Below are 13,439 nucleotides of genomic sequence, written 5' to 3' on the forward strand. Positions count from 1 at the left end.
TTTTCTTTTACAAAATCTTTTATGAAAGTAACGGTCGTTCAGTAAGCGAACGGGAGTGAGCCAACCCACTCCCGTTCGCATTGAAGTAGAGCATATTCATGGTGGAGAGAAAAGTTTTACCTGTGAACCAGTAGTTAAATAAGACTAAACCCACCGGGTTGGTCTAGTGTTGAACTTATCGTCGCAAATCAGCTGATTTCAAAGTTGAAAGATCTAAGTAAGGTTCAACTCGTAGTAAAGGCAGTTACATTTATACGGATTTGAATACTAGATCGTCGATACCGGTTTTCTTTGGTGGTTGGGTTTCAATAACCAAACATCTCAGGAATGGTGGACCTGACACTGTACAAGAATACATTTCATTTACATTAATATATATCACCCTCATTCATCCTTGTAAGAAATACCTTACGGTGGCTGCGGAGACTAAACAGAAAAAGAAAAAGTTAAACAAACTAGCGTCAAAGGAGCACGAGAATTTTTTAATCTCGTGGATCATTACAATTGACAAGGTCAACGGCGATTACGTAAAGTATGCTACATATGAAACTAAATTTTTTTTTTTTTTTTTATACTAAAACTTTTATATAGTCAAATTTTTTACTGGTACGATATTTGCTTGACTATCATTTTCTCATTAAAAAAATAATGAATAATTTTTGTATATTTTTGCACATTTTGTATATTTCTATTTTATTTTTTTTTTGTTTTTTAAATTCACGGCAGTTCGATACACATCAAGCAACGATTTAAAATTAGCTAATAATGTCTCTTAAAAAAATAAAATAAAATGTTCATTATGAAACGTGAACTAGAAAGACAACGATTTCTATTAATGAAAAGTAGCTTGTAGGAATATAATATTACTAACTGACAAATAAAGTCAATATAAACACGTTAAATAATCATTCTATTAAAAAACTGGCAAAAAAACTTAACAAAATTAGTTTTACTTCAATTACTCAGTAAATAATTTAGTTACAGATTTTTTTGGAGTCTTAAAACACTTATTACGTCAGGCGAAACATAACCGGCACGCACCGAGTATGCTCATCCAATTATGTGAGGAGTTTCAAGGGAACACAGCTTTTCCCATACACAATCCACTGAGTTGGTCTAGTGCTGAACGTTTTTTCCCAAATCAGTTCAAGTCCTAGTAAAGGCTACTTTTATACGGATTTGAATACTAGATCGTGGATATCGGTGTTCTTTGATGGTTTTTTTTTACCTCCGGATCCACCGTTAGGCATTCTTCAGAGGATGAGATGAATGATTTTTAGCGTGTGTGAAAATACCATGCCTGACTGGGATTCGAACCCGGAACCTCCGGATGAAAGACAGAGACGCTACCACTCGCGCCACGGAGGTCGGCTGTTCTTTGGTTGTTGGTTTCAATTAACCACACATCTCAGGAATGGTCGAACTGAGACTGTACTAGAATACACTTCATTTAAACTCTTACATATCATCCTCTGAAGTAATACCTGAACGGTAATTCCCGGAGGCTAAACAGAAAAAAATAAAAGCTTTTCCCATACTAAATGCCTCATCTTAACGGCATTCGAATAGAAATATCTCAGTAATTAATTAACATACAAAGTTCCTATGGGTCTTAAAACACCTGCTAAATCAAGCCCCATCAAATGCGCCCACACCGATTTCGATCACTCAATTCCTAAAAAAAATTTTAAGGAAACGTTGATTAAATTAAATTAACCAATAACTTTATTTATTTATTGATGCTGGAGAGCAGCGGGTGCCCTAGTACGAGGGCTATTCAGAAATTAAGGATTGTTTCCACCTGACGCCGCCAGGCGCACGCCAATCGCGTATATATTGGTGTGATTGTGCTCGACACCTCAGTCAGCGTCCAGCCGTGACAACGGGAATATTTCCGCGCTGCCCGTTTTTTTTTTTATATACAAATTTGAAATGTGTGCTGTAATCGAAAATCCCGCCAGTTGTGAGGTGCGGTCTGTGATTTGTTTTTTGTTGGCAACAAAACTTAAAACCAATAGAAATTCATCGGGAACTGTGTGAAGTGTTAGAGAACAACGTAATGAGTGAAAGTTCTGTCAGAAAGTGGTGCATTCAGTTTAAAAATGGCCGAACAAACGTTCACGATAAAGAGAAGAGTGGACATCCGAGCATTGTGACTGACGATCTGGTCTCCAAAGTTGACGAAAAGATTCGTGAAAACCGCTGTTTCGCAATAACCGAGCTTTCTCTATGTTTCACACAAGTTTCACGGACTTTATTGTTTGAGAATATTTCACAGAAGCTAGGCTATCACAAATTTTGTGCAAGATGGCTAAACGCGTCACTGATGGTTGAGATCACAGACGGCAAATTCTATGACAGGAATTTCAAAGCTTGTCCACCGCTATGATAAGTGCCTGAATTTGTATGGTGATTATGTTGAAAAGTTACTACTTTTCAACATTTTAGTCCCTCTTTCACATGTATATAATAAAAAGTTTTTCTTTACTTGGTTTTTTAAAATTCTAAAACGTTCCTTACTTTCTGAATAGCCCTCGTATATATTTGAATTAAGAAATTAATAATATTAATATTAAGTAACCAGAATTATTCAGGTAATGGAGATGAGTGGTTTGATATCTATTTTATGAAAATTGAAGCAAATGTAAGAGAATTAATTGTTAAAATCCTACATATAATATTCTCAAACGATTATAATACGAAAATGTTTCCTCAGAAAGCAATCGGGATTCGGATATGGGAGATTACTGAGCCAGCTCCCAATTAATTATTCATAATCTTAACTGAAATTCACCTCCTGGCCAGTGATCTGTTTCTTTGTCTCTCGTTTCCCTCATCGTATTCATTCTACGTATGACTAGCATATCTAATCTTTAAAGAGATTTAAATAAATTTAAGCTGATTCTCATTAGGAAAATTGGACAAATATAAACCTTCTCTGACAAAAGCACAGACCTGGTCTCTACTTTTTCACAAAAGAGAAATTAATTGAAAAGCTGCTTATTTGAAAATAGATTAATGAAAAACTGCTAGAAAATCTTGTGATTGTAATTAATGTTTGATTTAATAAATGAACTATGCAAATAAACATTGATCATGTTAATTTAATATATATATATATATATATATATATATATATATATTATAATCGTCAAGTGATAAGATATTTCATTGAAGTTAGTAAATTTATTATTATTTGTTTTCAGGTGTAAAGAATCAGCATCGAAACGGGATTATCGTATTAAACATTCCTGTTTGATTTATTATTCTTTATAAAGGTAAGGTAAAATCAAATTATTTTTTTATGTATACAAAAATAATAATGATATATTAGCGGGATAATAACTTTGCTGATCTCCGTAACAGGATGAGTAGTTTCTCTGCTTTTCATTCGGAGGTTCAGGGTTCGTATCCCGGTCAACATGCATTCTTCACACGTTACAAAGTATCCGTTCCATATTCCCGAGACTTATGTGATTAATTATTCATTTAAAAAAAATTTAAAACCATACTGTGGCAAAAATGATTTTAAAATCGTCTATTTTTTTCTAGTCTTCTAGGTGTTTAGTAAATTTAGTGGGACGTAATCATACTACATTTCGCCTCGCTATTACGCGGCTCGATATATCGTGGATTATATCGTGATTATAACGCGGATTATAATCTGCCCCCAAAAAATATCTGAATATCTGAAAAAATGTAGTAGGATGAAGTGCTAGTCACCTACCACTGTATTCGATATCGGGGTAAAACCCACCATAAATCCTTTAAAATTGTCAACGATACGCTTCTAACATAACATCTGTCAATTAGTCACGACCAGTTTTAACGCCCTGGAATTCCCAAAAACACGATTCAATAAAACTAAACTATGATTCTAATACAATAATAGGAGAAATCCTTATGATATACTCCACATGACTGTGCACATCCTGTAACAGCGATAAAAACATCAATGTGCTACCTGTACAGTGCACAGCATACGGTATCTGAATGTTATTACGTATTGTGATTTATTTCGAGCTGCTTTTACTGTGTTCAGTATAGTTAAGTTTTATTATAATGGTTAACTCATTAGATTTTGTAGTTTTTGTTTTCATTCGTATTTGCCTAACATGTCGTCTAAACGAAAAAGTTATTTGTAAAGGAAAAATGAGAAATTATTGCAAAGTATAAGGCGGTCGTTGGAAAGCCAGTTTATCCGGGAATCCAGTGTGCCTAAAGGTTCTATACGTGGTTGGGTGAAAGAAGAAAATAAATTGCGTTATTTGTTGATTCGGTAGATGAAACAGTCGGATTTGATCGCAAAAAGTTACAACTCGGTGATGTTAATGTTGTAGATGAGTGTTGTACCTTTGGTTTTTGCAAAAACTGAATGAAGGAGTGCCTCTATCAGGGCCAATATGTCAAGGCACTAAAGTTTCATGAACAAATTAACAATGGAGAAGAATTCAGTGCTTCTAGCGACTGGTTATAGCGATGGAAAATCCGTCATGGCATAAATCAAGTAATTATCGAAGTAGAATCTCGTTCAGCAAATGCGACGGCATCCGAACATTTTTCACAAATTATATTACAATCAGTTATAGAAGAGAATAACTTCATTGATGAACAGTAGTATAATTGTTATGAAACTGCTTTGTATTATAAACTACTGCCAACCAAATAATTAGATGCAAAGCGGGAACCAAATACGTCTGGTATGAAAATGAACAAAGAAAAGGTAACTTTTCTTTTGTATGCCAATAAGTCAGGAAAGCATAGATTGAAGCCGTTGCTCATCGACAAGTATGCCAGCCCACGTTGCTTCAAACACGTTATATGAATTCATTACCGGTTATTTTTAAAAATAGTAAAAATGCTTGGATGATATCGAATATTTTTTTAACACGGTTTACCGACGAGTTTGTGCCTTGTGTTAAAAATTATTTACGAGTTCGAAAATTGGAAGAAAAAGCTTTATTACTTCTTGACAATCACCCTGCTCATCCACCTACTGACTTGCTGAAATATAAAGGTAGGAAAATAATCTTAATGTTTTTACCCAAGATCACATCTTTAATCCAACTATTAGATCGAGGAGTTATTCGGGCATTTAAAGCTTATACCGACGAGAGCTACTAACCGCTATCGTTAACTTAGAATTACAAGTAAGAAATTTTTTAAAACTGTGTCATTAAAAAGTGTTTATACAGCCCTGGAACAGCATGGAGTAACGTAAATTCTACTACAATTAAAAACTGTTGGTCGTATTGTCACAGAGTAATACAGAAGATATTGAAACAGGAAATTTTTATATTTTTGCTGAGAAACACGCACTGGGATTGTCAAATTTAACGGGGAAGAATTGTCTGTAAGTGATCTCAATGAATGGGTTCAAGAAGACAATCAAACCCCCGTTGCCCATTACATGATCGATGAAGAAATTGCAAACCCCGTTTTACAACCTAACGATAATTTGTCTGAGGAAGAAGGGGAAGGTGTTCAAGAGGTCGCCTTTACGGAGAGATCTACACCCTCAATAAAAGACGTTCTGGAAAATATAAGTAATCTAATAATTAGTAATCTAATATAAGTAATCTAATAATATGTAATCTAATAATGAAGTCAGGGAAAACACACATAGAATCTGGCAGGAGAGATGGGCGGAGGCTGGAGTGGCTGGATGGACAAGAACTTTAATTCCAGAATTAACAGGATGGATAAACAGGCGGCATGGAGAAACTGACTATTGGATCACCCAGTTCCTGACGGTACATGGGTGTTTCAATGGTTATCTCCATAAGGTGGGAAGAAGGAATGAACCCACGTGCATGTACTGCGAACAGGACGATGATTCTGAGCATACGTTTTTAGTATGTAATAAATGGATAAGACTAAGACATGACGCGGGTATTCATGAAAAAACGCCGAAGGAAACCATGGATTTCATGCTCAGCAGTAAGGAGAACTGGAGGAAGGTCGCTGATTATATAAAGACAGTACTAAAACAGAAGAATGAAGATGAAAGAAGTATGGGTTTCTAGTATGTTAGGTTGGGTGGACAGCCTCAGCGGTGAGAGCCAGCATGCTTAGGTGTGCTGGTTTCAATGATCCGCTGAGGACTCCTTGGGGTGTGGTGTAGGGAAAAGAGAGTATTATTAAAGTTCCGGGGATCACATCACGACTTGTAGGTATGATGTGGTTCCATAGAGGACATAATAGAGAATAAAAAATCTCAAAAGAGCCACCGGTAGGTCTGACCTGCCATGCCGGTATTTAGCCGGTAGGCGGGGAGGGCCTATTAGAGTAATGGACACTCCCCTGGTTGGCGTAATACCATCAAGTCGGTCCGGCCCAGGGGAGTGTAAAGAAAAAAAAATCTAATAATATGGATGGAGCAACAAAGTGAGAGTGATAATCATTTATTGCATTTACAAAGTGTAAAGTCATATGTTATAAAGAAGAAACATAAAACCGCGAAACAAAAAAACAATAACTTCTTATTTAAAAAAATAATTTACATTCAAAGAAAAAATATCGTATCTTCCGCACTTAACTTGTTTAGATGTAAGTATACATTATACTGTATTGGCTTTTTCTATTAAACCATTATTGGTTGACTTTTTTTACCTATTTTCTTAACTGATCTCTACTATGATTTAAAGTTTACTTCTCGAAATAACGCGGCTAGCCTATAACGCGGGTGTCAGGTAAGTTCCCCGATAACCGCGTTATATCGGGGTTACTCTGTATTTAGATATATTCATTTTTAGTATTTTTTAATTTTTTAGATACCCTATAAGGTTACACAAAAATATGTAGTTTGATAGATCGTATTTACAGGATGCTTTTCGGTAGTCTATGGATAGATAAATATCATTTCTTTTACTACATGTAAAATGAGTTGTGTAAAATGAGAAAGTGTAGCAAACGCTCTGTAACCTTTAGAATTTAATAAAACGGATATTTTTAGTATTTCTTAATGTCAGTTTGTATAGATTAATTGTATGTTTAGGTACTTACGTATTAACGCCACCGCAGCTACAGCTTTATTTAGAAACAAAGTAGTCAATCGGATTTCGGTGAAAAATGAACAGTCTCTTTATTAATTTTAATAAATGGTTATTTATATTTATTTATTTATTTTATAAATATAATTTAAGTTTGGTTAAATTATAATTATAGAATAAATAAATATAAATAACAATTTATTAAAATTAATAAAGAGACTGTTTTGAATCTATGTTAAACTTATATCGGCCCATTTTCCACCGAAATCTGATTGTCTACTTTGTTTTTAAATAAAGCTGTAGCTGCGGTGGCGTTAATACGTAATTACCTATGTTTATTATATTTTAATGTAAATAATAGAATATTTTAATTATACACAGATTTTTGAATTATTATTTAATAAGACTCCGTTCCTGGAGAATCTGAAGTCTAAGCTTGCCTTTTGCCATTTCATCGATAGGAAACAGTTAAAATTCCAATAGATATAGCATTTTTTATGGAGGGATAATTCTCTTTTATCTTTTCCGTAGACCATACGCCAAGTACAGTGGTAGTTAACTTATTATAATAGAGGGTGAGATAAAAAACATTTCAGTTGTCTTTTGATTAAAACTTCAAGTTATTTTTTTTTTTTAGTTTAATTTTACTCTATATGAATGTATATTAATAGTTTAGAATGTGTCTCTGTGCATTTTTATGGCACCAAATCCTTGTTATTGAAGTCGTATTATAATAATTTGATGATACGTTTAAATAATTAACAATTTACATACATTGTCAAGATTTTCTGCGTAATCAATCAAACTTAATCGCATAGGGAAATATAATATAGGGTACAAAAAGATAACAGCTTTACTTGGAGATCTGGTTGAACCAGTTTTATTTTTCATTCCAATATTTCTACACTTCATACGAATACCGAAATTAAAGGATTTTCTTTCGTGTTTTTGTGCGGTACCTTTAGAATTTTTTTGTTTTTATAGAACGTATATCAAGCTGATCAACGAAAAATTTATTAATATTAAACGTGCTACTCCACGACTGGATAAAAATTACCTAAGTTGCTAAGAAGTAACCGGAATGTACGTCCGCTATATAGATAATGAGTTGTACTTATCTTACGGGCATGGTTGTTTGATTCTTGCTGCGGTTCCTACGAGGTTAGATTATCCTTTCTCACAATACAACCCTTCCGTTAATTTAATGCTGTGAATGTGGGGGATTCAAGTAGATGGTGCGGTCCATGGTTTGGTCAGTTGGGGTGCGGTTTCCTGTGGAACAACCGGGGATTCCATTTCCTGTCCGGTTGTTTCCGATGGCTCCTTTCTAAAATATAATTCTAGAATTCTGTATAACTGCTTTATTAATAAGAAATAATTATAATTTTTATAATAATGATATTATTTCCCGAGAAAAAGAAAAATATTATTTTCTCCGGTAAAAAAAAATATCTATTTTTAATTATTAAATTATGGATTTAATAAAATATTGTAATGGTTAAAATTAAATAAAATGCCTCTGGATGAAAAGATTTTGTTTTCGGGAGGGGGAGTCATTTTAATTGGATCTTTCATCAGAGGAAGAATACTGACTGCTATTTAAGTTTATACAATATGAAAACAGAAACATTCATGATGATAATTTAATTTAATTTACGAATTTTAATTTGTTAGTAAATATTAACATTATGCTAATAAGTAGTTCTGTAAATTGAATTCTTGCAGCAGAATGTAGTTATTTATAAAAATTAATTATTTTACATTGAGTAATTTCGCATGTATCTCTCTTTCATCAGAACATTTTAAATGAAATTATATTCAATACAGGTCATTGGTGCAAAAAAGTTTGTATAGATTAGTTTCTTCAACATCAGTGACTCAGATGCAGTATACCTATTTATATATTTTAACATTTTAAATGACATTTTTAATCTAATTAGATAAAACGCTCTGATGAAGCTCAGATCTTTACGAAAGTACTAAATGCGAAAAAAAGTAGTAAGTGTAAAAATGGATTTTTTATTAATAATAATTATTAAAATTGGGAGATAGGAAAAAATGTTTTAATACATCATCTCCACAAAAAAGGAAATAAAACAGACACAACAACTACAAACGATTTCAATTTTGTCAGTCCCATACATAGTTTTGTCCAAAATATTGTTAAGTAAAATACAACCTACAATAGAAAAAGAAGTCGGAAAATATCAAAGTGGATTTATACCTGGAAGAACTTGTATAGATTATATTTTTAATTTGAAACAAATTTTACCTTATCAAAGAATTAAAAACACAAAGTTAGTTATAATTTTTGTAGATTTTAAGAAAGCTACGACTCCATCCTTAGGAAATTTAAAATCCTTGAGGAATTTAGAATAGATCCCAAAACAATATATTATAAAAGAAACAAACACAAAATCAAAAGTGAAATTTTTAAGGGAACTTTCATTTCCCCACTCGAAATTAAAACTGGAATAAGACAAAGAGGTGAACTGCCTCCACTTTTCTTTAACTGTGCTCTTGAAAACTTTATAAGAGAATGGGAGAAAGAACTTAAAAAATTAAACGTACACGAAAAGATAAAAACGGGGACTAAAAACTAAATTCATAAACACAAAAATTCTGGATTTGCAGACGATATTACAATTTTTGCAAGAGATATAGGAAAACCTAAAATAAAAATTCAAAAACTAAGCGAATTTACAAGCAAAATTGGTCTTCAAGTTTCATATGGAAAAACTAACTGGTTTTCCATGACAAAGAAAACAGAATTCAAACCCTTAAAATTTCGGACAACAAAAAATAAGTAGAGTTCAAAAATTGTAATATTTGGAAAAATTATGACACTGAATATAATTCAAAAAAGTAGGATGAAGAATAGGGTACAAAAAATGGAAACTTCTATACTCTCCCGATCATTTACAATAAAAAAAAAATCCCTGTAATATTACTCCAAATTGAGTCACTGCAAAACTGTAGTACTACCTGAGTTACTGTATGGGCCAGAATATCTGCAGTTTTTTTTCTGAACAAGAAATAGCCAAAGTAAAAAAAAAAATTGTAAGAAAAATTTATGGACCAAAATATAAAGATGGAATTTACAAACCGAAAAGTGAAAATGAAATTTACAAATATATAGAAAAAATAGGGGACTTAATCCGGAAAAGAAGATTACGGTTTTAGGGACTTTTATGCAGAACGAATGACCAAAGATTGACAAAAGAAATATTTAATTTCCACTTAAACAGAGCCACAAAGACCAACCGGTTTAAAGAAATAGAAAGAGATCTAAAAATATTAAACATTTCTAAGCATCTGTGTAAAGACAGGGATAAAATTAGAAAACTGATTCCAGAATCTAAGTTTCCGGAGAAAAAAAAAGAAGGATATAAACCTAAATAGATGGACGGAAGAAAGGCAACAATAATAGAACAAAAGAATGAAACACTTTTGGGGTAAGAAAAAGACATAAAAATTATGCAAACGTAATCCGTAGAGGTTGGAACGAAAAGAAAAAAAAAATTATTAATACCATTTATTTATTTTAGCAAGAAAAAGAAACAACAAAAGTAATTTGTATTTGTTTTACTACAAATTAAAAAACAAGATTCTAAATTTTTGAAAAAATTAATGGCAAAACATTTTAATTTTTTGCGATTAAATTTTCGGTCAATATTTTTTTTTTTATATAAAATCTTTCAACTTTAAACATAAACAATTGGTTTTAAGTAAGATTTTACATTTTAAAACCCATCATACTTTGATGCTAATACACATAAGAAGTATGTCGGAATCATTATATTTTAAATAATAATTTATTCAAAAAAACTTTTACGGGATAAAGTATTTGTATGGTTTTTTCATAAGTGCATATCATTTTTTTTTTTTTGAAATAATTTGCAGCTAACTTTCTAAGTTCGCATTTTAGGTGTTATGAGATGATATTTAATGTGACGAATAAACTAAATCTACTCAGTAAAATGAAATGAACTGGATGTACCAGTTTGCTCAACTATAACAATGTAATTTTTTTATATAGCTGTAAGCAATGTATATAAATTTGCATCCTACGCTGTTATTCTGCAACTCATTACTATAATTATAGTAATGATAAGTATAATTATAGCTATTACATTATAGGTTATTAATACAAGCTCATTATTCGGAGTGGAAGTTGAATGTGTTTTTTATTATGAAAAATATTAATAAAACTATCCAATGTTTTTTTCAAGAGTATTTTTATGAATGACTAAAATATCAATAAATTTAAAATAAGTAATTTGTTAATCAAATCGACTGAATGAAACAATAGATGTGGTTTACATTATTTCGTAATCATTTTTTATGAAACATTATTTAAAAAAAGAAACAAAACCAACTACTCAATGACTAATTTTTCACATTAATTATCGTAATTGCATAATATCTAAAAAAAAAAAACAATAATAGTAATAAAAAATAGATTCAATGCAAAATTTAAAATTTATATTCTGTTGATATATAAAATCAGTTTGATAAATGTGAATTATTACTACAACCTATAATTATCCAAACAATAATTTTATCACTGAAGAATATATGAAGAACTGAAATAACCGTGACGAATGCCAGTTGGAACATCAGTTCAGTATAACAAAACAAAGCGAAGTGTTTATCTAGCATGGGTGCAGCAATAGTTTTGTTAACGTTATTCAATCTGAGAAGAATCTAATGTAAAGAATCATATATGGTCACTTCTTATTGAATTTATAGGAATTACAAAACGACTAATTTTTAATTTTGTTGATTTGATAATAAGTAGTAATCATAACAGTAGTATTATAGATTAGTGGATATTTAAAATAATACACTATAATTAAGTAAGTTGACTATTTTGAATAAAGAAGAGAATAAATATAATTACATTAATATATAGTGTTTCTTAAAATAACAATTAATATTGTATGAGTTAATTAATTATTAAGTAGCAAGAGTAGTAAGTTAAAAGTCATCACCGTAAAAAATATTTTATTGCGGTCTATTTATCACATTATAATATTGTATTTGTCAATTCAAATAAAAAAAAAAAAATGTACCAAACTTTTTTTGTGAACTAGCAGACATTTTAATAAAAATTAACTGTACACCGCAGAAAGCTCTCTGATATCTGACACAATCTTAGTAATACTATTTTTCGGATCTTATTTCGGAAGCGAACACATTTCCTAAATTGCTATTGTAATAGTAAAAAAATTAGTCTTATTTATATTCATTGTTGTGGAGGCTAAAAGGAAAACGTCCTGCAGGGTCCTTGTCGATATTATGTTGGAACGGAACGGAACGCAAGAATGGTGGGAGTTTCAATATTTCTCCCTACAGATCGCAGAGCCTGGACAATGTCACTTGCTGCTGTATCTTTCTATTATCGGGCGGGTTATTGGATGTTATTAGTGGCGGTTATAAGTTTTAAGTTTTATGGACGGATTTGGTGATTTGCGTTCCTTTGTTGTTATGTTAGGAACTCTTGAATTCAGATAAACAGGAGTCTAGCGTAGATCTTGATATACCACATTCCTAGCGATTCCGTTTTTTCTCTGCTGCCAATAAACTCTCCATAGTGTTAGCATGCCTGGTAATAAGATCTCGAAAGTTAATGAAATTAGATACGAACAGGTAGACGTGTAAAACTGAAAGGCTGTAGATTAGATATATTATCGTAACTCCGCCAACAATCAGAAATAATATTTCGTCCCAGGTCTATTACACTCTTTATAACACTTAATAACGTGTCTTTCGGTTCGATTGGGGACCGTATAAACGAAACATTCTTTTATTCTCTCCGAATTCCCCCAAACAAATACTGGGGAGGGTAAACCGTCACGACATTGTATCTTCACCTTGAAAAAAGAGATTCGTCTATTTCCACGTTCTGATCATTGCCGCCTATTATTACTGGGTTTAGTAAAAAGATGTTTCCACACTTCCCCTAAAAAAGCTTTCCAATCACTTTCAAAGGCATTAACCATAGCAAATTTTCGTTGTAAAATGTATAACTGGTATGTTCTCTACTCCATGCAAACAGGAAATATACAACAATTTCCTTTTTCAGTTTCTTGGATTGCAGCCACGTACCGCACCTTAAATGAACAGAACTATAGCAATCCACCTTTACACATACTGATCCCCGTAAGGGAAGACACACATCGGTCGCCACACCACACCCTTTGTTCCTTTTGTTTCCTGTTTAGTCTCCGGAATTACCGTTCAGGTATTACTTAAGAGGATGTATGAGTGTAAATGAAATGTAGTCTTGTACAGTCTCGGGTCGACCATTTCTGAGGTGTGTGGTTAATTGAAACCCAAGCACCAAAGAACAACGGTATCCACGATATAGTATTCAAATCCGTATAAAAGTAACTGCCTTTACTAGGATTTGAACATTAGAAATCTCAACTTCGAAATCAGCTG

General features: G+C 32.1%; 1 protein-coding gene across 10 annotated transcripts in view; it reads left to right on the top strand.

Moving 5' to 3' along the window:
* LOC142331023 (uncharacterized) overlaps positions 1 to 13,439 on the top strand; it is a 735,029-nt gene that overhangs the window by 574,756 nt on the left and 146,834 nt on the right. For all 10 annotated transcript variants that reach the window (XM_075376598.1, XM_075376602.1, XM_075376605.1 and 7 more), the window contains one exon: positions 3,207 to 3,278. The gene's annotated coding sequence lies outside the window, so the exon portion shown is untranslated. The remainder of the gene's footprint in view (positions 1 to 3,206; positions 3,279 to 13,439) is intronic.

This window comes from Lycorma delicatula, chromosome 10, assembly GCF_047948215.1.
Source record: "Lycorma delicatula isolate Av1 chromosome 10, ASM4794821v1, whole genome shotgun sequence".
Taxonomy (NCBI): Eukaryota; Metazoa; Arthropoda; class Insecta; order Hemiptera; family Fulgoridae; genus Lycorma; species Lycorma delicatula.